At 43.3% G+C, this 23274-nt stretch overlaps 2 protein-coding genes across 5 annotated transcripts in view; both read left to right on the top strand.

The window, feature by feature from the left end:
* LOC104016207 (microtubule nucleation factor SSNA1) overlaps positions 1-13777 on the top strand; it is a 41348-nt gene extending 27571 nt beyond the window's left edge. Inside the window, exons 4-5 of the transcript XR_015709010.1 lie at positions 4051-4156; positions 13435-13777. The gene's annotated coding sequence lies outside the window, so the exon portion shown is untranslated. The remainder of the gene's footprint in view (positions 1-4050; positions 4157-13434) is intronic.
* Positions 13778-14912: 1135 nt separating this feature from the next.
* Positions 14913-23274, top strand: part of MPP7 (MAGUK p55 scaffold protein 7) — a 157261-nt gene continuing 148899 nt past the window's right edge. For 2 of the 4 annotated variants that reach the window (XM_087777406.1, XM_087777432.1), the window contains exons 1-2: positions 14913-15037; positions 19906-19981. The gene's annotated coding sequence lies outside the window, so the exon portion shown is untranslated. Of the gene's footprint in view, positions 15038-19905; positions 19982-21190; positions 21362-23274 lie in introns of all 4 variants that reach the window. The other 2 variants (XM_087777416.1, XM_087777424.1) reach the window with 2 other exon arrangements.

Below are 23274 nucleotides of genomic sequence, written 5' to 3'. Positions count from 1 at the left end.
AGAAGAAACGAGAGCGCTGTCTGGAGAGACACCATGGGACAAGGGAGGAAGGCTGAGATGAGAAGGCAAAGATGGTGATATAGCAGAGCTGGTGCAAGACAAGGATGGAGCAAAAGAGACCTAGGCTGGGAGAAGGGGATCAGAGGGTCTGTGGCCGCTACACCTGCAGTCAATGACCAAGACGTGAGCCACAAGATAAGACAGCAGCAGGTTTGTTTGCTGGTGGGGAAAATGTAGGTGTTCACTGACAGCCCATTCAGAATTCCACAGTTTCAAGAGTGGCAGAAAGTATAGTTCAAGCTCAGTTTCAGACATGGGAAGGTTGGAATGTCAAGATACAGCCATATTAAAAAACCGAGAAGAATTGGGAAATTGCTGATTGGCTCTTATCTTCCATAAGAATATGACTTTGTAGCTCAACACAGCCACTACTGGTGTTCTTGCTCTTTCTTCACAGGTGGGAGATATTGTTGCTCAGTGCCTTGAAAATTCAAATACTCACCGAGATGCCTTTATATGGCTTTAAATGTTGGTCTTTGCCAAAGACAGACATCTGTGACCAGGGTAGCCAGCACTTCCACAATTAATTTAATTAATTAATTAATTAATTCCACATATTAGTTGATATCTTTCCAGCATGCTAGATCTGTGCTCACAATTCAAAATTAGAAACTGAGGAGAAACACAGTGAATATCCTGCGCAGTAAGTGACTACCAGTTCTCTCTCTGAGCTCAGTGGTTTAGTCTCTGATCACTAAAGCAGCTTAAAACTGAGTAATTTGTATGGTGCTCACCAGCCCTACCCTGCCAGGATGCGGCTCTTTCTTCAGATTAATCCATAATCTTCGGCAGTCTGGAATTTCTAATAGTAGCAATTTCAAACAGCAAAATATTGCTATAAATATTCTTCTTTCAGGATTTATGACATCCAAACCCCATCTAAGGACCCCAAAGCCACTTGTCACAATCCAGAGTTATATTTCTATAAAGATGAAAAGCTTAGAAAAGCAAGCAGGTTTAGAATATTTATGAGAAACAGAGAACTTTTAATTTAAGGTAAGAATGAAATTATTGAGAATGACAATTTATGGTCATAGGATGGGTACACCACTAATTCAGACAAATGTGTTGCTGATAAGAATGCGGGCTGGAAGAGGAGATGAGAGCAAGTGTGAAAGAGACACAGACAGCCTTGGGTGAGCACAGGAACGTCTGCAATCAAATTAAAATGGCAAATAGCATATGACCACAGGATAGCTTTTTTACAGTATATATTTAGGAGAGCAGGCATAGAGTAGTTGAATTGCTGGTTTGGATGGCAAATACATGAAATTCAATCAAATTCCATAAACTTCTGGTGGGTAAGTTGGGAGGCAGGAATGAAATTTCAGGGGTGCAGCTTGGGGAATCTTGGGACAGCACAGGCCAGAAAGGAAAGGAGGGTACACGTCATATTTAATGGTCCATCTCTGCTTTTGATTGGACAAAGACATGGCCATAGTACAACACCCTCTACCCCAAGGATCTGTACTGTGATTCCCCCATTTTCCATCCATGCAAAATTCTGATGGAAGCTTTTATGATAGTTTGGGCCTGACAGATGTTGCTCCCCTGAACAGACTCCCTGACATCTAATAATAGCTGAGCTCTTGCAGCCTTTTGGTGTGGGGTCACCAGTTTTGATTTCTTTCCTGTATCAGCTGCCTGCTTTCACAAAATTGAACTTACCTTTGAGTAAATTCAAACTTATCTTTGAGACCTATGTCAGCTCTGATTGAAACTTGCTAACAAATCCATGAATTATTGGGAAGACACAGACATCTAAGCCTTGATTCTTTAGAAACTAAACAAAAAGAAAAGAAACTAGACACTAGAAAATCTTATATTTTGCATGTAGTGAGAAACTGAATTGGGTTAACCCAAGCGCATCGAAGTCTAAAAGTCATTAGGATACCTTCAGAAGTCTCTGCAAAATCCTCCTCCTCCACTCAGCTATTTCAAAGGCTTCAACACAGTGGAGGCTCCGCAGCTGCGGAGTGCAGCCGTTGTTAAACACACCCCTGCACTCTGCAATAATTTTCTGCATGGTGATGGGAATGGAACTGCAAGAGGTAGTTTTGAAATCTGAAGCAATGCAACCAGTGAATCCCGGCTGCAATGGATCCTCTGTCTGAAAACCCTATGTCTCAGCAATTTGTAGCTGTTTCTGACACCAGTGGATCATTACTAGTTTCTACTTTGATGAAAGCTACCTACCCAAAATACCACACTGATTGTCAGTCTAAAGTCACATGCTTGGATTTGGCAAAAATACTTGCAAAAAGGAGTCTTCTCCTGAGTATACAGCAAGAGCATGTAATATTATCTGGATGTAGTTTAAGAGACATGGTTTTGTTGTACCAACTATTTTGGGGTAAGGGAAGGGATAAAAAAAAATTATTACCTAGTCAGTTGGATACGACTACATTGGAATTAAGTTTTCTGTCTTTAATTTAGAAGTTTAAAAATGAACTGAAATGAACTGTAGGTTTTTGATCTCTATCTTGAGGATCTCTGTGAACAATACATGATAGATGTACAGTGCTGAGACCCACAACAGAGGAGGTTTTTACTCAGGGGTGCATAACTCTTTGATTCAGGCATAAATGTTTCCTTATTTATTAAAAGTTGGCCAGGGGAAATCAAGAATTCTGGAGAAGAAATGCTACATATTTCTGATCATGTTGATATATGTCTGAAGAAGAAACTACTATTCCCTAAACAAAACTGGGTAATTAAAAGTTATGCTTTGTGACTCCAGAATTTGAAAAAAAAAATCATATGGCATCTAATTAATGTCTATATGATTACTTTCATGTCTTTTCTCAGGGGTAAGATATTTATAGCCACGTACAAAAACAAGAAAAGAGCCTAAGGGAACACAAACAAAACCCCACCACCCAGCACCTTAACTGCAGCATCTGCAAGCCAGCAATCATGGAATACTTGATGAAGTGCTTAAGGCTAGGAAGGCTGATAATGAGATTTCTTTTAAGTTCACAGTGCTGCACATTAAAGAGACACTGCCAACCTGATTCTGAAAGGAAAAACATTACATAGCACACACAAGCTGTTTTTGTTTTTATAGAAGAGTCTTTTTCATCAGCCTTTGCTGGTGTCTAGAAAGACAAACAGGTTTAGTAAGCAGCATGCTTGGTCCACAGGTTTTCCCCAGTGTTTTTGCATTTTGTTTGTCTGCTTTGTAACTCTTCAGTTCTGATGCTGTGTCTGGCAAGTGCCCCAGAGAGGACAGTGGTTCTGAGCTCCCACCCGATCAGTGCAAAAAGGATGAGCTCCCCAAGACAGTACCTTAAGCAGAATATACTAAAGGCCACCTGCACACAGTGACACTGACTGCATGGAAAGTGCTGTCACATGTACAGCACAACCAACCTGGAACCAGATAGTTCCACCTCTCTCTGGTCTGTTCAGTGATAGAAACCACCACATTATTTGCTGCAAAATCACATCTGGCATTTCCAGAATTACATGTGAATTATCAAGTTGAAGAAAAGTCGAGTCAACTTACTTTAAGTCTACCTTTCAATCCTTTTTTATAAAACCAAATATTTTATGGGTGCAGAAGCCTTATATAGAGGGACTATAACGTTTCTTATCAAGCAGCGTACAAGTAGTCTTACGCTTATCCCAACATAGGTGCTTCCAGGAGTTTCTTTGCAAAATGTCCTTTAAACCTTTCTGTTGGGCTTTCCTATTCTGAATGGAAGTGAAGTGGTAATGCCAGCATGTTCCAGCTGCCTGCATGGACTAGTCCAAATTAACTTTCCTGTTTTCCCTATCTCCTGTAATTTTTTCTCAACACCCCCTGGGATAAGAAAGAACATGAGCTGACAAACAGGTAGAGCACATAAATGTATCTGTATTCAGAAAAAAATGCATTCAAACAATATTAATGTTGCACAGTCAATCATTAAAACTTGGCAAAACTAATTTTGTCATTTTAACTTTTAGCATAGTTTTTACTTACAACATTGCATATTTGTTTTTCAGTCCTGCTGTGGGTATGAATCAGTTTCTGAAGCAAAAGCATCTATTGTTTGCCAGACCCTTGTTCCCGTTGTTGCTGAAACTGGAAAATGAGCAGTGAATGACACAGGTGACTGCATGAAGAAACAGGATTGCTTTACGATAAGAGAGCAGAACGCTGTCCCTGGAGGACTGGAGTCTGCTCTGCTTCTGCTAGAGAGTTCTTGCAGAGGGGTTCTTATTGTGTTAGTCTTTAATTTCATATCCCTCACTTTGGGTGCTGACTTGATAAGCTAGGATTTGATTTGCAGACACACTCAGGTAGCCGTACCTGAGATACACAGGAACTGTGCTTTTAACATACAAAGTGATATAGAGCACCACGTGCTACCAGCAAAAAGGAGATCTTACGAATCACAAACTGAAATTAGGGGATATTTTTAATCTAGCTTAAGGTGCAGGTTTGACAGTGTAATGCTGTAATTGCTACAGAAACTGGAAAAGAAACGTTAGCACTGTCTGTCTACCTCCACACCTGTCTGATGCTGCAGGGCTGGATTCCCACGATATGGCAAAATCTGAAGACAAAGGTGCCACTTCAACAGCTCTGGCCAACGCCACCCTCAGCCGCAGGCACCCGCGCCTGGAGCCGGCTCTCCTGGGAGGACAGGCACCATCCCTGGCATGCCCTGGTAAGGTCTCACGAGTAACCTTTTGTGAGATCTCCTGCCAGAACGAAACATCGACACGATCACATTCACTAAGTATGTTAAAAAGGATGGTCAAGAGAAAAAGCGTAGCTGACTTCAGCTCAGAGTAACCCCCAGTACCATCTGACATACTAGTCCACTGGTCAAGCCTTCAGTCGTCCTTCCTCAAGGAGTATCAATGGCAACTGAGGTGTTACTCTGCAATAAAAGTTTTCATGGGGCTGTGGGCCACAAACCCACCCCTGGAGCTCCAGAAGAGTGATTCCCACAACGGTCTGTGCTATCACCAGCCTTACTGAACATATTCGTTCATGGTCTGTAAAACACCACATGTAAGAGATTCTTAAATGCTGATGGTACCTGGTTGATCTTAAATGACAGCAGACTGGCTCAACCCAAATGGTGACATGTCGCTGCAGAGAGAAATGAAGACCAGCAGCAGGTATGCCAAAGGCTGTGTGGGTTAACAACCTTCATGCACACAGAAAAGCTGGAGACAGCTGGAGTTTTTGTTAAACACAATCCAGAGTAAGAGGATCAGCCTAGCTTGAGCACTCACAGTCATGAGCACTCAGTCACGGCCACACACATGGGTCACAGGAGGAAGATCAGGAACTATTTCCAAAATAAGCGCAAAAGTCCTACCCAAGAAGGCAGCGCTAAGTATAATAATCGTTATCTGCTACTCATTTGATGAGTGCTGTGGCCTGTGATACATTTCATCTGCAGCAGATTTCACCATTTTTATCTTGCCATGATTACTATTATTGGTAGATTAAAATCAATAAAGGCCATATTGTTACCTGAGACAGCCAAAACCTCTCCACCTAATATCTGGGATCAGAATGCAGCCAACAGCCTGACCACTGAGTTGAGGCAAATGAGAGCAAGTAAAAAATTGCACTAAAAGTTCTAGAGGATCCACCCTGGAAGAGATGCCCACGTAGCAGGTGACTTCATCAACTCACATGCCAGCGGGAACGCCACTTCCAGGAGCTCCCGCCGTCTGCAAACCTTCCCACTGTGGGCTCCCACATCCCTGCTAGAGCCGGTCGAGCGGGCACAGCACGGCCCCTGAGCCGTCTGACAGTGCCGGGAGGAGCTGCAGCAGCCAGTCCAGCGTGCAAGTGGCGCAAGGGTGGATCCTGTGTTCAGGCCAGGCGGCTCTCGTGTCCTGGGCTCCCTCTTGTCTTCTCAGGGTAAATGCTCACAGGCCTTGGACAATAAGAAGATAATTTGGCTGCTTTTTCTTTTGTTGCAACTGTTGCCTTATTTGTTTTGTTCACTGACATTCATTAAAAACAGCCCCTCGTATTCAAAGTCCCAGCTGAGCCTACACTCCCCTTCTCCTTGCCCAGGGAATCTGAATTCCTTCCTGACTCTTTTGCCTGGCTCTCTCCCCTCTGGGACTGCTCACTCCGTCCACTTGCCAGCACCACCCACCTCGGCTGGTTTCTAGTGCCAGTCCCTTTCTTGGGACTGCATTCTCAGTGCACCTTCCCTCTCCATCCCAACTTCTTTACCAGTTTCTTTTACTTGTGCCCCAGTTTCTTCAGCAATTTGTTTCCTCCGTCCTATATTCACCTCTACCATCCCTTTAGTCTACAATCCTAATATCCTTGTTCTGGATCTTCTGTCTCTGCCAGTTGTCATTTCCTTTGGTGGCTTCAAAATAGTATGCCTGTCCTGCCAATTCTCAATATCTGCCTTCTCTGCAAGTCCCAGTTTTCATCTCACATGCTCCTACTTGCAGTACGGCCTGCTGGTTCTCCACAGCAAGGCCTTAGATCTGGCTCTTGCTCTGTCTGCCTCTGAATCGGATAACTTCTTCCTTCACATTGCCTAGATGCCAGCAGAGGGGTCACTGAAAGTGCAGGAAAGTGTCCTTGCTCTCCATTCGTTTCTTGGCTCCGGCTCAGTGTGTAGCAGCTGGAAACAACCATTATTGGGAAATTCTGTCTCCATCATGTAATCCCGGGCTGCAGCATGTGTAGTGGCTTTGTACGGAGAGTGCATGCCCAGGATGGGAGCTGAGAGGGGCTGGAGAGCCTTATTTGAACTGTGTCAATGATGCACAAACAACAGGACTGTAACTGTGAGAGGCATAAGCTTGCTCTGGGACAGTCTTAACCCTTAAAGCAGTAGCAAGTATCTCTGTAAAATGAGATTTAAAATATCCTAAAATTTGGCCGAATTAGAGTAGATTTTCTTTAGTGCAGTGAAAAGCACCTGATAATGGCCTCCCTTGCTCAATTTCAAAGCAAACTTTTTCCATAAAAAGTTTTATTGATTTTTTCCTATTGAAAAACAATATACCCTTCCTGCATTTAATTTCAGAAATGACTGAAAGCTTCGGTTGATATTTTCTCCAGGCAAGAAATGATGCAGACAATCAGTATAGCCTTTCTGAGTCTGAATCAGTGCAGCCTGGCACAAACAGCTGAAAACTGAGTGTTGCATTGGAAATGGCAAACCCTGTGTAACAGGCTGTATGGGCTCTTTAAAAACTCAGCAGAGCTGCTCGCCCTACCTTGTGCATGTGTTGGGAATCAGCTGAAGGGCTGATTCCCAGCAAGCAGATTTAAATAGGTTTCCAGCTTAGGGAAAGAAATGGATGTTTGTCTCTTAGGGGAGCTGTTTGTTCCTCCCACCCCTCCCTTATATGTGCACATACGTGCACAAAAAAAAGAGCAAAATGGGGATAAAGGTACTCTCCAGGCAGAAAAGACCATTCCTCTATAGAGACAGAAAAGCACGTTTGGCAGACCTGAACGGTACTAGAGCTTAAGTGAGTTGAAAATAAAAGACTGATAATGAGATTTTGCACCAGATTGGCTGGCTTGTGCTGGCAGGCAGCAAGCACAGCCAGCCTGCTTACAATTCACCCTAGATGAGCTAACTGAAAATAGAAACCGAAGAACTACAGTGCGTTATCCAGTCTACAGAGGTAAAAATGTTGACTTGGAAAGACCACCGCTCACAGACAAAATGACAGAACTGAGTTGCACCCACTTGCCCTTCTCCCAGTCATGTTAAGAAGGCACTAATCCTCCGGTCACAGAAAGAGTAGAGCTCCTACTTCAGCCCCCTCCAAAGCTGGCACGAGAGGAGTGTGAGGAAGGAGTATGGCATTCATCAGCTCTGGTCAGGCTTACGGTCCCTATTTCTGCTGATCCTGAGCAGCTCATAGTCCCACTGGGTCTAGATCACCTTTCACAGGTAGGAGCTTGTGTCCGAGCACAGGGGAAGAGTTCTAGGAAGTGTGAGAAGTGACGACTGCTCCACCTGGAAGGAAGAACATATTTGCTAGTGGATTTACGCAGAAGACACCCGTGATCCCCTTCTTTTCTGGATGTGAGCTGTGCTGCGGCCTGAGCTCAAAACATCTCTGCTTGTAGTGAGGAAGAGGTAAATCTGAGACTATCACACTACTGCCTGCAAGGCATTTGCCTGTGCTTGAGTCATCCAGATCCAATGAATGAGTGCAGCAGCTCATCTGGCACATATCAGGAAGCTCTAAAGCTTGTGCTGTTGTGGTCCTTTGGTACAGCCTAAGTGCAGTATAGCTGGGTGCAATACTGATTTTAAGGGCAGGCTTGACTGCACCTTGCTAGGTGTACGAGGAAGGTGTAGATCCTGCTAGATTTTGGAGGAAAATTTATATTAATTTCTGGTGTCTTTCCTGATATCTGGAGGAGTATATGGCGCTCAGTTTTTGTCAGGCAACCCTAGTAAACATTAGTTTAACAATTTGATAGAGAATGAGTATGCTTAATAACAACTGATAACAGCTGGACTGATAATGAGCATCTCATCAGTAATAGGTGCTCATTTTTCAGCCTAGAAAGATCCTCTCTACTGCTCACTAAATGCACAAGTGCTGGTGGTGCATCTCAGGTGTTACGGCTGCTGTAACGTTGTTTAACTAGGGAGACATTCACAGGGCTGGCATCTTTTGCCTATTCTGGACTACCATCTCCCCAGTTCTGATATTCCCCAATTTGCAGCCACGTGCATAACAACATATGTGAATTGTGAGAGCCAGGTTAGCTCCAAAGCAAACCTCTCTCCTCTGGAACAGACTGTTTGCTAGAGGCACTCAGCATCAGTTACCCCATTTTCCTGTTAGCGTAATATCACTGATTCATTAGAGAAGTTTTAAACTCAGAATGTGCCAGAAGCGTATGACAGTTTGTGAAAAAATACATCTGGCTTCCTCTTCTTTATTAGATGATGTGCTTGTGTGAGATTATAGTTGTATATTTCCTGTTAATCTTGGTGTCGTGTCTGTACCTGAGCCGTTGCTTCTTTTCTAATACATTCCCTAAAGGTTATACTCGGTACCGTCAACTGTACATGATGATAACTTAAGATAAAGCCAAAGGGGGATCTGTTTTCCATTCCATAGCCACGCACTGCCCAAAGGGAAAGGAGCAGCAGGTTGTGCTCATTGCTTCAGCTCCGGTTTGCACAGGTGTTCTGCACTCTGCCTCCCGGCTGCAAGAGGGGATTAGACAGGGTTTAGGGGAGAAAATGTAGGGAAATGAGATCAGGCAATCAGCAAATTAAAATGAAATGATAGCTGCTTATCCAACCAAATTCTGTTCTTCTTCATATTTCTGTCTGCCATTCAAAAACACACGTGTGACTGGTGTATCACACTCCCTAGCTCCTGACTTTGATCTCTCAGCATCAGGGTTCTCCTTGGTCTGTGAATGGAAGACTAAAGTGCACATCAGGATCACACTCACGAAACAGCACATTCTTGGCTTGCAGCCACATCCAAATTCATTAATAATAGTAGTTTTCTGTAACTGCCAGGAAAGATAAAGAAAGCAGTGACATCTTAACTACCTCATGATGCAAACAGTTCACCCTCCCAGGAATTCAGCAAAATAAAGTGGATGCCTAATTAGGGATGATACATCCTAAACTTCACACTCATTATGTTTTTAATTCTTTCACAACTCCTCCACAAATCCTGAAGTTGTTTTATAAGAAACTTCAACATCAGCATTTAACTCATAAGTACACCTTTGTTTAGAAGTATTGCAAACAATCATTTTTTGTTCTTAGTCCCAACTCTATGTGTTCTTCTCCTCTCCAAGCACTATATTAAAGCATAATATGAATATTAAGAAGTATGAAGGACATGTCTGCTTTTGGTTCAGTACAGTTTGGTGGTGGTAGGTGGCTTAGTTAAGGAAATCCAAACCATTAAACAAGATTAAATGAGATATCAGTAGGTGTGCCAGGGATCAGGAAGTGGCAGCAAGACTCTGGGGAGATGTTTGATTTCTGCATGCCAGTAATGGAAGTGTTTTAACTGCAAACCAGAATTAATAAATCATTAAAGTGTGAGATTCTAGTACAAAAAACAAGGGATGGCCAGACACCGATTATACAATGAGGAATTGTATGAAAAACTATTGAATTATATAGATTGGAGAACTGCCACCATTAAAATCTGAAATAGCATTCATAATTAATATAATTAACTTTTCAGAACAGGAAGACTCCAAGTCAGAGAAGGCTCCAACAGAACTTCTCAAGTTGGGTGGAGCAGCATTAATGGATGTATTGCAAAGTTCAGGAAACCAGACTGTAGCCTGATGATTGGACAAGTTTATATATATATATATATCAGTAGCATGAAATTGTATGAAAGAGCATGAAACCTACAGAACAGCTTATCTAATACGGTTTGGAAGCAAGATCATGAGGAAGACATCCAGGAAATAATTCAAAGTAAAACAGAATTTGAAATATCAATTAAACAGGTAAATTGTTGTGAGACAAACTGTTTTATTTTTGCTCAATCAACTTTATTTAGTTTCTGCTTTGTGAGAAGGTGGTGGTATGAATGGCGGAAGGTTTGCGGTAAGGAAAACTGTAAGATCGAGCAAGAAGAACAAAAAAAAACCAACTGTAAGATCGAGCAAGAAGAACAAGAGATATTTGGCTAAGGGACAAAATTGAGCTTGGTTATTTACCAAAACCGTATGAATATTCAAAATAGCTTATGCACAGCAGAAACAGCTGTGGCAAGCTCATTGAGCATGCAGAAGAATAAAAAGGTCAGACCTGAAGATGTCTGTCTACATCATGTATGTACCTTTATGATAGCTGGATCCTGAGGAGAAATTCTCCTATACCAGGAAATCATAAAGGTGGTCTCACAGAAAAATACTGAGAACTCTATAGACAGCAAAAGTTTACAAGTTGAAGGGAAAAAAACTGATGTATTTTGAGATTTTTATAAATACAATGAAAGAAGAAAGTTAAAATTACCTTAAATGCAGCTAGAAAAATTCAGAAACTGCTAAGGGGGACTCATAGACAGATTGCTCATGAACATCAAAATATCATAAGCCCTGTTTCCTCAGGAAAACAACCTAAACCAATGAAAAATAACGTTTAACATATTTTAATATTTATTCCTATTCAAACTCCATGTGCCTTACACAAACATGACAGATTTCTACCATATCAGTCAGAAATCTGGAGTTTCTAGAGCACTCTTTTGCTCTTAACAAACTACGACTTTACTACAGGCTTCATCTGTAATAGGAAGACCAGGCAAATAATGTGTACACATGAATGTGCATGTTCTTTCAATAAAATAATTTGCATAATTCATTTATTGTACCTAGATATACTTCAGAGTTTTGCTGAACAACAGATTTCAGAAGGTTTTGCAATTACAATAGGAAAAAGTGAGGAAAAAAATATGCTTTTAATAAATGACTCTATTCTTACATTTTCCAGTATCCTCAATTTGCAATGACTGAAACATTATATTTTCCAGTATCGTCAGTTTGCAATGACTGAAACAGATCTTTGCCGGTTCCAGTTCCATTCAGCCAGTCCTTCCTGCTAGCCACAAGTCTGTCTGCTGGAATACTATGAAGATGAAAGAGTAACATAAAAACCCCACCAAGCATTTAAAATGAATGAGAAAAAAAAGATGTCTACAACTATTTATTTCACTTGCACCAACAATGCTGGAGTTTGACACAGAAAAAGGAATAATATTGATTATACTCGTATCAGACTAAAATCAAGGAAATAAAAAACTTGACTGGAGGCAGCTGTCATAAATATTTTGGGAGCCATTGGAATATATGTGTTTGGAAAAAAAACCCAAACAACCCTGTTCTCTAGGAAATTTTCTAAATAAGCAAGTCTGGTAAACTCTTCTGTAAACGTAATGTGATACAAGCCGTGTGCCAAAATCCAGACAACACTGCTGGAATGCTCTGAACAGAACGAGAGACACCTGAGATGGCTCTGTTGAATTATGCAAGAATCTCAGCTATGCACAGCAAAAGTGTCGGTGTCAGGAGGTGAAGAACACCAAAGCAGTCTCTACACAGACACAACTAAACACATTTAAAGCAGGAGTTCTCAAATCGTCCCATAGGGCTGGCCACATTTTGAAGAGAAACTGGCTCAGTTTCACTTCCCATTAATGATCATACAACATCTTTGTGCCAGATACAGCAATTGCCTGCATGGAAAAATATTTTCAGGAAAGTATTTAATATGTTTTAGCTGTCTTTAACAACAACTTAGCAACTGGAGAGAGAGGTGCCAACACCTTGTGACCGGCTAGATCTTTAGAGGCAACCAGGAAGATTCTGTGGGCCTACAGTGATCTGCAGACGTGGTACCAGCTGAGATGTCTTCCTACTGCTGCATTCCCCTGAGAGAGATGTAGGATGCTGCTTTTGCAGATTTCCAACCACGTCAGCAAAACAGAAGAAAACTCCCCAGCCATATCAGTCATGTCTGAAGTGTTTTGGGGACTAGTGTGTCACAACAGCTTCCTACGTGTCTTATTTCTTCCTGTCTTTTTTTCTACCAGAGAAACCCCTGAGAGGAAATTAAAGGGAGAAGGGTATCTAACCTGCCTAAGTTTAACTCCCTGCTATCTTTTGCTATCCCATTTAATGACCTTGGGATGCTTAGTGCTTAACTAAAGTCATGTTGGAGAATGTCCTCTGGAGATGGTTGTCTCCATGGGGTTTGGAGAAAGCACTGACCTGTGGAAAGCTCTTCATTCTCTCCTTAGTTTCATCTCATTTGCTATCACGTGGGAGTGCTCAGCTTACAGGAGTTGCTTTGTTTTGGGTTCATGGAGAATACGCCCTTTTTCAAAACCAATGGAGGGCTCATCTCACTCTTGCCAAACCCTACAATAGGAAAAGAAGGGTAATAAATATTTGGATGGGTACAGTGGCAATTCATCTTTCTGGCCAGAAGCCTTGTTTTGGAGTTTGTTGCTTAGTGTCTGTCAGCACTTTCATCCTGGGGAATTTAAGTTTCTCCTACAACTGCCTGGCCTCAACTAAAAGTTTGCATATAAAGTATCAGAACTCAAAACTGTTTCTTTTTAATTAGTTTTCCAAATGAGGTTAAGTCTTAAGATATGAAAAAGTACTTGGGTGGTACTCAGCTTAAAAAGAAGGAAATGATTAGCTTGGCATTTGTTTAATCTTGTGAAATATTTATTTAAAAGGAAAGTGAGATGAATATTTAAAACATGATCTCAAAAAACACAAAAAATATGTATTCATCCAGAAACTGGACTACATTTTGAGGTGTCTAGCATCTCTAGGCATTGTAATTACTCTACTGTCTTTGAGAATAATTTATTCTAAAACTAACCACATATGTTCAACGGGTTTCCTTTCAGGAATGCTTCAGCTGCTGATGGATCACAAAAGGAAGGATCACGTCCCAAGTCTTTGAAGATATGGATAAGAAGGAAGTAATTGTTAATGATTTGCTGATCTAAACAAAAAATTACTGACAACAAAATGAAATCATGTAATCCCATAGTGTGCCAAAACCGCACAATTTTAAATTGAACAGGAACAAATGTCAGAAGAGGTTGAATGAGATCAGTTGCATTACACACTACACAACTGTATGTGTCTAGTAATAAAAGACCCGCCTGAAGAAACGAGAGGAAATTGTAAGAAACTAGTAGTCTTCTGGAGTTGGTTTATGTATCTCAATGAATTTTTGTCACAATTAAACACTTCACTCAAAATGCTACTTGAAGACAATGCAGTAAAGTCCCACTAAGTACAAGAGAATTAAAGCTGTCCAAACCCACCTGTAGTGACATATTCTGAGACTAGCCAAGAACTAATACCAGTACAGCCTGGCGTCGGCTAGGGTTGCACCTCTGCAAGGCGGCTGTCCGGTGCACTGAACGCTGGTCTTTCCGGACATCAGACAGCGCCGCTGTTGCAAACACACGCATTTGTAACACCAGCGTATTCCTTCACTTGGAAAAGACTGGAAGAATCCCTACAATATTTTATTATGTGAAAGATAAACCCATTAAGAATAGATTCATTGAATGAATCGTGTCTCATCCCCTCACGCACGGACAGGACAGCAGCCTGTTCTTCTGCTGAAGCCACCACCGCCCTTGCCAGCTACCGAGCCCTGTCCACCCCTCAGCCCCCGCCCGACGGCTCACGCTTCTGCCCCGTCTCCCCCCTGAGCACACCCTCTACAAACTCCAGAGAACTATCATCTCCTGCGTGCGGCTCCGGAGCTCTCCGAGGCAGGGGGGGAACCAAACGCCCGCCGCACTACCCGGCGCCGTGGAGCCGCACGGCGTCCCCGGCCACACGCAGCCCCAGGAGGGCCCGGACCACAGGCGAGCCGTGGGCGCGGTGCGCCCCTGGTGCGGGACGCCCGCCGCGCTGCGTGGGCAGCTGCCACAGCGGGGCCCGGCAGGCTGCCGCCCCTTGGCTCCCGCGGCGGGCTCCCCCAGCCCCGGTTTTTGCCGCGCTGCCGAAATTCCCCGACTCCCAGCTGCGGGAAGGCACAACCACGCGGGCGCACGAGGGGCCCGGCAGGGCCACGGCCACGGAGCCGCCGGATCCCCGGCCGCCTGGGGGGGGGACGAACGGCCGCTGCCCGCCGCCGCCGCGCGCCCGCCAGCCGGCGGCGCCCACCTCCGCGGGGCGGGCCGCCGCCGTGGCCGCGGCCAATCGGCGCCCCGCCTGGCGCGGTCCTCCCTCCTCCAGCCAATCGAGCGCGAGCCTGCCCTTGGCGTGTGTCCGTGCGGGGGGGCGGGGGGCCGGGTGCGGGGCTGGCGAGCGGCCGTTGGGCTCCGCGCGCCGCGGAGCCCCGCCCGGTGGGAGGGGCCCGGCGCGCCCGGCCCGGCCCGGCCTCAGCGCGGCGGCGGCGGCGGCGATGGGGAGCCGGAACGCGCGGCTCCGCGGGTAGAGGGAGGTTGGGGCGCGCCCGCCGCCACCCCGGAGGCCCGGCCGCAGGTAGGAGCCGCGGCCCCGCAGCGCGCAGGCGCCTCCTCGGGGCGGGGGGGCGGCGATGCCGGGCGCGGGAGTCCGCGGGCTGGCGGGGGGCCCCGCGTTCCGCCGGAGTCGGGGCGAGCGGGGGGCTGCGAGGGGCGCGGCGGGGCCGCGCGGTGCCGTGCCGTGCCGTGCCGTGCCGTGCCGTGCCGGCGGGAGCGCGGCGGGGGCGGCTGGTGAGCGTGAGGGGATGGGGCAGGTGCCGGGCTGCGGGGCTCGGCCGCGGGGTGCGTGTGGAGGGGTCCGTACCCGCTGCGCGGGGCGCCGCTTCCAAGATGGCCCCCGCCCCCAGCCGCCGCCCGGCCGAGCCCCCCGGGCCGCGCCCCGCTGCCCGCCCGGGGCTTCCCTCGGGCTGAGGCGGCTCCCGCGGCCGCTGGCCGCCGCGGCGGTACCGTGAGGGGAGGTCTCGGTCCGCGCCCGCGGGAGGCGGGCGGCAGCACGGCGCGGTGCGGTGCGGTGCGGTCCGCCCGGTGGGCGAGAGGGCGGGGGAGAGGCGCGCTTCGTGCGGCCGGTGCTCGGGCTGCGCCGAGCTTTTAAAACCTGCCGGGCTGTCGGGAGGAGTTGCGGAGAGCTCGTTTATAGCAAGTAATGGACGTGACCGAGCCATTAAGTGAGATCAGACTATGCAGCCGGCCTCAGGAGACCTCTAAACTTTATAGGTTATCGGTACCATGAGGCGTTTTTATGAATTGGCTCAGAATAACTGAATTCACCTCTGAAACCACCTCCTTACTGATTTTGTTAATGCCTACGTTTAATCTGTGTTGAGCAATAAATAGCGTTACTAATTTGGCATGTTGCATGTGAAGAACGTGAATTATGATGCTTGATGTAAGAGCTCGGAAGAGCAGAAGATGCCTTTGCATCCTACTTTTGTACTTTCACCTCTGAATTCCTAGCTTTGTTTTATTTAATCTGTACTTATAACAAACCACCTTTCTGCATTTCCAGAGCTTTTCCTTTGGTTTGGTTTGATTTCTTAAACAGCTCACCACATCTTTGCGTTTCCTTCCCTCTAAATAATCTGTAGAATAACTTCGGGGCAAGAGCTCTCTGTGATTTTTGGAGTTCTTCCTTATGAAGGGGACTGAATAGTCTGGACAGTGGCGACCAACATCTTTAGACCGTGTGGTGATCTTCAGTACTTGAATTCAGCGTTTGTGTTTTTACAGTTAGATTTTTGGGGTGAGGTTCAGAGTTCTTATTTTAAGTTTACTTAGATCAAGAGCCCCATTTTAAGAGGCATGGTTTTTTTTTTTTTGTTAAACCTATCTTTTGTAGGTGTTCATTTTAAAAATACAGTAATTAGAATTTTGGTATGAGGTATTATCATCATCCTTCAGGTCCCTTTTATGGAGGATATTTACATCTTGGCCATATTTACAGAAAGATCTTAGTTAATTTACAACTAGGTTATTCACTTACTGAAAGTATTGTTTACTCTAATTGATGTGAATGATCAAATCTCTAATCTCACTTAGAATTAACATTAGGATTTTGCTAGATATCACTGTTTGGATTGAGTAAGTTTTTTCCTATTCAGAATGGGTGATTGCATGTAGCTTCTAAAAGCTGTCTTAAAGCAGCAGTTTAGGTTTTGGGATTTAATCTCCTAGAGCTGGGGAATGAATGAATGAGACTCATCAGTTTCAACTGTGCTTGTTTATTCATCAGAATGAAAAGGATTAAAGCAGTAACCTAAATGGTGAAAAGTTGATTTAAATTATTTCAGACTCGGAGTAGCTCTGGACTTTAATGTGAACGTGTTTATATTTACATGTGTACACTTAAAAGGAGACAGAGGAAGTCTCAGAGCTGCAGATTGCTGTCAGCTGGCAGAGTACATCAAGGAAGGGTTGCTGTATGTTTACTCTGTTCTTGTTCTTTTCTTTAGGCATCCACCAGCAGTCCTTATTAGAGACAGGATACTGTGTTAGATGGACCTTGAACCTGAGCTAGTGTGGCATTTTTGTGTTTATAATAAAACGTTTTCTATGTAGTAGCCTGCAATCTGGAATTTAAATTTTGCATCAGGCAGGTGTTAGAGCTGTAAGTTTTTAAGAGTACAGTATAAAAGTCAATACCAGGGGCAGAGAAAACAGGCTAATGAAGGTACTATTACTCTGGATGCTTATTTGCATTTTTGTTAACATTTATAGGACATCCCGACTCCTGATAGGAAACGGTCACAAGTATGTTTTCTAAGTGGCAACTTCCAGCCCTTTCCTGAGTACCTTGTGGGAGTACTGTGCTTCTCACGAAGATGTTGGAGTCTGCTGCAACTCCCATCTGTTCTTACGATGTTGCAACGTTGCCTTTCGCTGAAACCCCAGCCTTAGTTCTGCTTTCCTGTGCTGAATCTCTCCTTTTTATGTGGCAAGCACCTGGGCACCCGTGAGCCTTTCATTTCTCTCAAGCATATGGAAGGGAGCAGAAGGGATCTATAAAAAGTAGTTCAGTAGCATCTTCCCTCTAAACTGGTTCCCGTGTGTTAAGGTTTACTGTAGAACTTGCTATGATAATAAGTAAAAGCAGGAAAAAAATCCGGTCTTGCTGTTAGCAAAGTGTCTGTTAGTTGTCTTCTAGAGTCTCTCTTGCAAAGTTGTTGCAGTGAATTAAGCAAGTTTCACCATCTAGAACTACGTGAATTATGTGTAGGAGTCATGAAAGCTTCCCACATAGTTGTGCTACGGCAGTTTAATCCCAGCCCGTGGTGTACATACTCTTCCTGACCCCATCTCCTGGAAAGTTTTCATCCTGGTTGCTACTGTTTCTTGTTCATTAAGGAAAAGATGCAGTATATTAACTCGTCCCTTCCTAATTTTAGTCTTAGAAATACGATAATATAACAGAATTAATTTATACCTGCTTTCAGTGGATCGTGGGTGTTTACATCACAAGTGATGTCATACTTATCTAACACAGTGCCTTGCCCTGTATTATGGAAGTAGAGAGACAGGGAGCAAGCATTACTTGGTACACTTCAAATAACTTTTACAGTGCAGTATCCTTAACATCCCTTGACAGTTCAGACCACTAGCCCTGTCCCATGTCATGTTGGCTGTATGGCAGGTCTGAGAACAGCTCTGACTCTCCACTTGCATATTTTACAGAACCATTTTGAGCATTACCATGAGGTATTCAGTAGAGTTCTTGGACATGGGAGTTTCCAAAGACAGCAATAAATCATGGAGATAAGTTGACACGCTCTTTATGTCATCTAGCAGTCTTGCATTTAGGGGAAAACTGGCAGAAAGCAAAAACAGCATGGCTGAAGATGCAAAAAACTTTACTTTGGTGTTCTTGAATATCTGTGTTCATTATGCTTAACATAACTTGAATTTCCCCCCTGCTTTGGAAGGCTAAGAAATTCCATCTGTTCTTAAGCAATAGCATTAAGCAGACTAGTTTTCAGGGCTCCAGGTTTTATCCTGAAAGTGGTTTATCAGTCTACATTATGAATCATGGGTAGAATCAACCTTATCTCCCAGTGGTTAGCTCTGGAGAAAAGATGAGCTGCTAATGTAAAAGAGTTTCAGTATATTTAATGTCTTGGGATCACGTCTTATTACTGTGGCTAACATCCTGGGTTTTGTTGGTTTTCCATTCAGCTGTGAAGGCTAATGTGATCCCACTATTGCTATTCTTACGTTACTTATATGAAATAACAGATGAAGTTAAAATCCAGCCTAGACAGTACCCCCTTAAAGTATGTCATGTTTTAATAAAGGAATATTTTAATAGAAGAAATCAACCTTGGCAGTTGTTTGCTAGTTTTAAAGAGCAAAAATTGAAGCTTTCTTAGTTCTTGAACCATGTACAGTATAGTCAGTGATGTAATAAACCTGCAACCAAAACGTCCTGAAATGAATTCATTGTTTACATCCTCAGTGACATCAGTATCTAAAAATAATCATTGAACCAATCCATAAACTATAACTACAAACTATACTATAGAACTAATAGAACTGTGAAATCGGAGATGTGGACGTTGTAGTTTGCAGCATGCAGAAGAGATGGTGACATACGAACACGGAAAGAATAGGCCTGTCCTGATGTTTTCTACCCTGTTTTGACTGTTAGGCGTTTGCCGTATATGTAACAAGGTTGCCGTGGTTCTGTTCCCTACGTGCGTTCTGTGGTCTGCTGCTCCATTTCTGCTCCTGCAGTTTATTGCCAAGAGGAGACATCAGGTGTTTTCAGTTCAGTACGAGGAGGAGGCAGTGCGTAATGCCAGGTGGAGTGTTGAAAAAGACATTTGCTAAATGTCAGTCTGCACAGCTAGTAATGGTTTTGAGGTTATTGCTGACTTTCCATAGCAGAGTGCTTAGCTATCATGAAGCAAAGAAATGAGCATCTTTACTACAAGCACGAAGTCACAAGTGCTTAAAGGGTTTTCAATATGGACCCATTAAGTGCAATGGAAGAAGGCTTACACCTACAGTTTTGTACCAGAACTTGCATATTGTTCACGTATAAAATGTGATTATATGTCTGTGAAGTCTTACGTATATCTATGTTAGATAAAGCTTATCTGTAGCCATTTTGAAATCATTATTTTGCATAATTACTGCTTTAAGACCAATTTGTTTAGGACAGGCATGGAGGCAGAACAAATTTGCAACTTGAAATTCTCTCTTCCCCCGGCTTAAATAAGTCTCTTCTGGCTTTTCTTATTTCTGCAGGGCTTCATAGAGAAACAGTTGTTGGGAAGTTAACTACTTCAAACTTACGCTCCTAACATTTAGAATAAAAACATGAAAATACATAGTATTTCCAACACTGACTAAAACCAATGTCATATTACTATTAGCCTTTCCTTTTTCCTTCAGGCTCCATAGATTCTCAGCTCCACAGTCTGGAAAATGCCTATCTTAAGACTCTGCTGAAGTAAAGACAGTCATCCAGGTAGGATTACCTTATGATTACTCTTTTGCCCCCCTTTTTATGATACTGGACTAGGCTGTTGCTTGTTTTCTGTGGTCATGAACAATGTCTGGATCAGTGTGAGAAACCAAGAATAATTTTATATCATGCTTAGTGTTAATAAATAAAGCTGTCCAACACCATTGTACCAATATGTGGTCTAAGTATTCTTAATTATGTGTTGCTTTATTGTCTTGTAAAGACAGCGTCTGTTTTTTGAGTCAAGAATGACTAAATTTTCTTATGTTATTTCATAATATATGATGGTATAAGTTTTGAAAAAAAAATAGGAAAGTATATTGTTAATACAGCCAACATTTAATGATGACTGACTACAAAATACATTGCACTATAAATTCTATAACAAGTTTAAGAATAGAGTAAAACTGCTTCAGAGCTACTAATTATGTCTCAGAACTTGGAAACATACACATCTATTTATATAAAAAGCATAGAAAATCTTTATTGCATTCATAATGTATTGTTTGGTGGACTGAGCTTGGCTTTAGCAAATGAAGCTCTTCCAAAAGGAACAATATAGTTTCAGATATGAAATGCAGAGCTGCTGTTTCACAGACAATATGCCATGAATGCTATCTAAAAAAATTGATTTGACATTGCTAATTATAATTATTTCACACATTACATGTGGCCAAATCAGAAGCTTCAACTGGCAGATGGAGAGGGTTTTTTTTTGCGGTTTTAGAAAACACCTTGCAAGTTCAGCTGATAGAAAGCCTAGCTTTTTTACCACAGTCCCAAAGAGTCGCAAAAAGAGAAGTGATCTAAAGAAACAGTCTTAAATTTCTTCTCAGAGGTTTGACAGATACAGTAATGAAGGTTTTCAATGGCTTAACAGATACTGTGATAGAGGTTTTCAATGAATAGCTGTTCATGAGCAGTTAATTATCTCATTGTAATCTGGGTCATTTGGGAAGCTGTGAACACAGTTAACTTTTGTGTTAGGATTGCACTGTAAGTGAAATGTGCGTGTGGAAGGGGGAACACTGAAGCTGCATCATCTTGAGACTAGCAGCACTGGAGAAGTGACCAAAACCAACTTCTGAACGAGCAGCTTGCTCCCTTGTTAAGGTGAATAGAGGCTAAAGTCTAACAAGGGTATGAAATCTCTACTCTGTAGGTCATATCTAGAAATCCTTGCTCCTCCCCTAATGCTCTCCCTCCCACCAGCCCAAGGCACCGTCACTGCTGCTCCCACCAGGACAAACAGCAGCCCTTTGTTAGCTGCCTTGCCTGGGGCGCACTCCGTCCTGGCTTCCCTGCTGCTCTCTGGCCATCTGTAGATCCTGGAGACCGTGAAAGGAGCCTTTCGCTGCCCAATCTCCAAGGTTAACTGCTTCAGTAAGTCCATGTTACCTGCAGTACATATATAGCTAACCTGTAACTTCAGTCCTGCCAACTTAAGTTCTAGCATTTAATTTCCTATGGGGAAAGGAACATCCAGTCTGTACGACAGAGCTGTGGTAGGTTTCTTATTCAAAGATTGGTTACTTCTCCAAAGATCCAAATCTGTTACTTCAATAACATCAAAATTAGATGTGCTGGAAATTTTGCTTGGTATTAAGAAGATACTGCAAGTACTACAGCCCAGCAAGTCTTAAACCACCCTGATCGAGCTTCAGTGCATGGCTCCCTGCTTCGAAAGCTTGTCGTGTATTTGAAATATGATACAGACAGTGACTTGGACCACCTTCCAGCTGCCACGACCAGTCTGAGCAAGAGTATCAAAATGGCAAACAAACCTCAGGGGATAAAACTGTGAATGGCATGCTTTGAGGTAAGTGCTGAGTGGTGCCTTTGGTCCCTCATCTGACTGCTGTGAGAGTCATGTGCCCGGGCCCTGAGATCTGGGACAGGTCGGGCGAGACACCCTGGGTGCTTCCCAGGGAAGACTAATCCAGCTTCAAGAAATCTTGGTGGTTAAAACGGAGAGCAAAAATAATGTGCAGCAGCTGAGTGCTGAGGCAAGACAGAAGTCAGGCGTCCGGCAAACACATTTTTGGAAGGAGCGTAGAAAAGACGGATGTTGTCCTTTGTTTAGAACCATGGCTACAGCTAGCAAGTGTGGACGGTTGAATACTGTCGTAGTTTCCCTCTGTTTGTTTCTGCTGGAAGATAACTGCTTCTAGGGGGTGGTGGGTATGCTAGCACCCAGACCAAAGGAGAAATTGTGACTGGAAATAGCAGATTTCAGGACTGCAACAGTGGAGAAAAATGTCTTCCTGGGCAATTAGATCTGGAAAGTCCTGCTGTGAGTGCCACGAAGGGAAGGATTCGCAACGCAGTTACTGGAGGAAACGGGAGTCAAAGGAACAGCCTGACAGTTGGAAAAAAGTTGGAAACTTTATTGTGCCAGCTGTAAACGGCTTTTGTTTCCTAGAAGCTATGAAAACTGTTTTCTAACACTATGTACTGTATTCAATATTAATTATTTTAACTCCTGATTTAGTTGTAAATATGCATTTATTACTTAATAAAGATAATTAAGATTCCTTCTCATTAGGGCTTTTTACTGAACTTGTTCACAGTGATAAATGAAGACTGCTAAATGCCTTCATTTCAAAAGGAAAAAAGGTTGGGGTGGGAACAGAAGGGTGTTAGAAACCAATCCAGGAATTTAGATAAAGGAAGAATCTGTAGCTGATGTGGCTGTGGAAGAAGAGTTTAAATATTTTAGGTATAGAAGGATATTATAGCAGAGTTGTAAAACACTTTTTTTCCCTAGAGATCTGATTTAAAAAGTAACGTGCAGACATTAATATGACAAGTATTTGAATTTTAGAAGGAAACAGACCCCCACATTCCACACAGCACAAGAGTCTTAGGTGATACCTGTTAGGAAACGTTTGCAAACTCAATAAGCTTTTCTCATAGTAGGACCTGGCTGATCTGCTAGTTACATTAAATAAGTCATAGAATACCAAGGAAACTTCGAAAACCTTGCAAAATGCTACTTTTCATATTTGGAGAAGAGATAGTGGGGGGTGACCCAAATCATTACTGGTTGGTTATCTTCACCTTAACTGACTGAAAAAAGTGCAAAGAAACATAATAACCAACATCTGTAATATGAAGACAGGTAGTCTCAACCCAATAACTCTTTACTAGTGGTTCACTTCTGGTTCAGCAAACCAAAGGCGATGTTAGATTTTTTTTTTTTTTAATTGTTCAGAATTAAAACATCCTGTAGGAAGATAGGTTTTAGTTAAATATTCTTTTTACTGCTCTAGGAATAGAGGCAGACAGCAGCTGTA

Source organism: Nipponia nippon, unplaced genomic scaffold, assembly GCF_047370975.1.
Source record: "Nipponia nippon isolate SJK-2023a ecotype South Korea unplaced genomic scaffold, ASM4737097v1 scaffold_1, whole genome shotgun sequence".
NCBI lineage: Eukaryota > Metazoa > Chordata > Aves > Pelecaniformes > Threskiornithidae > Nipponia > Nipponia nippon.
Note: the sequence above shows the minus strand (reverse complement) of the source record. Positions and strands in the feature narration are given on the sequence as shown.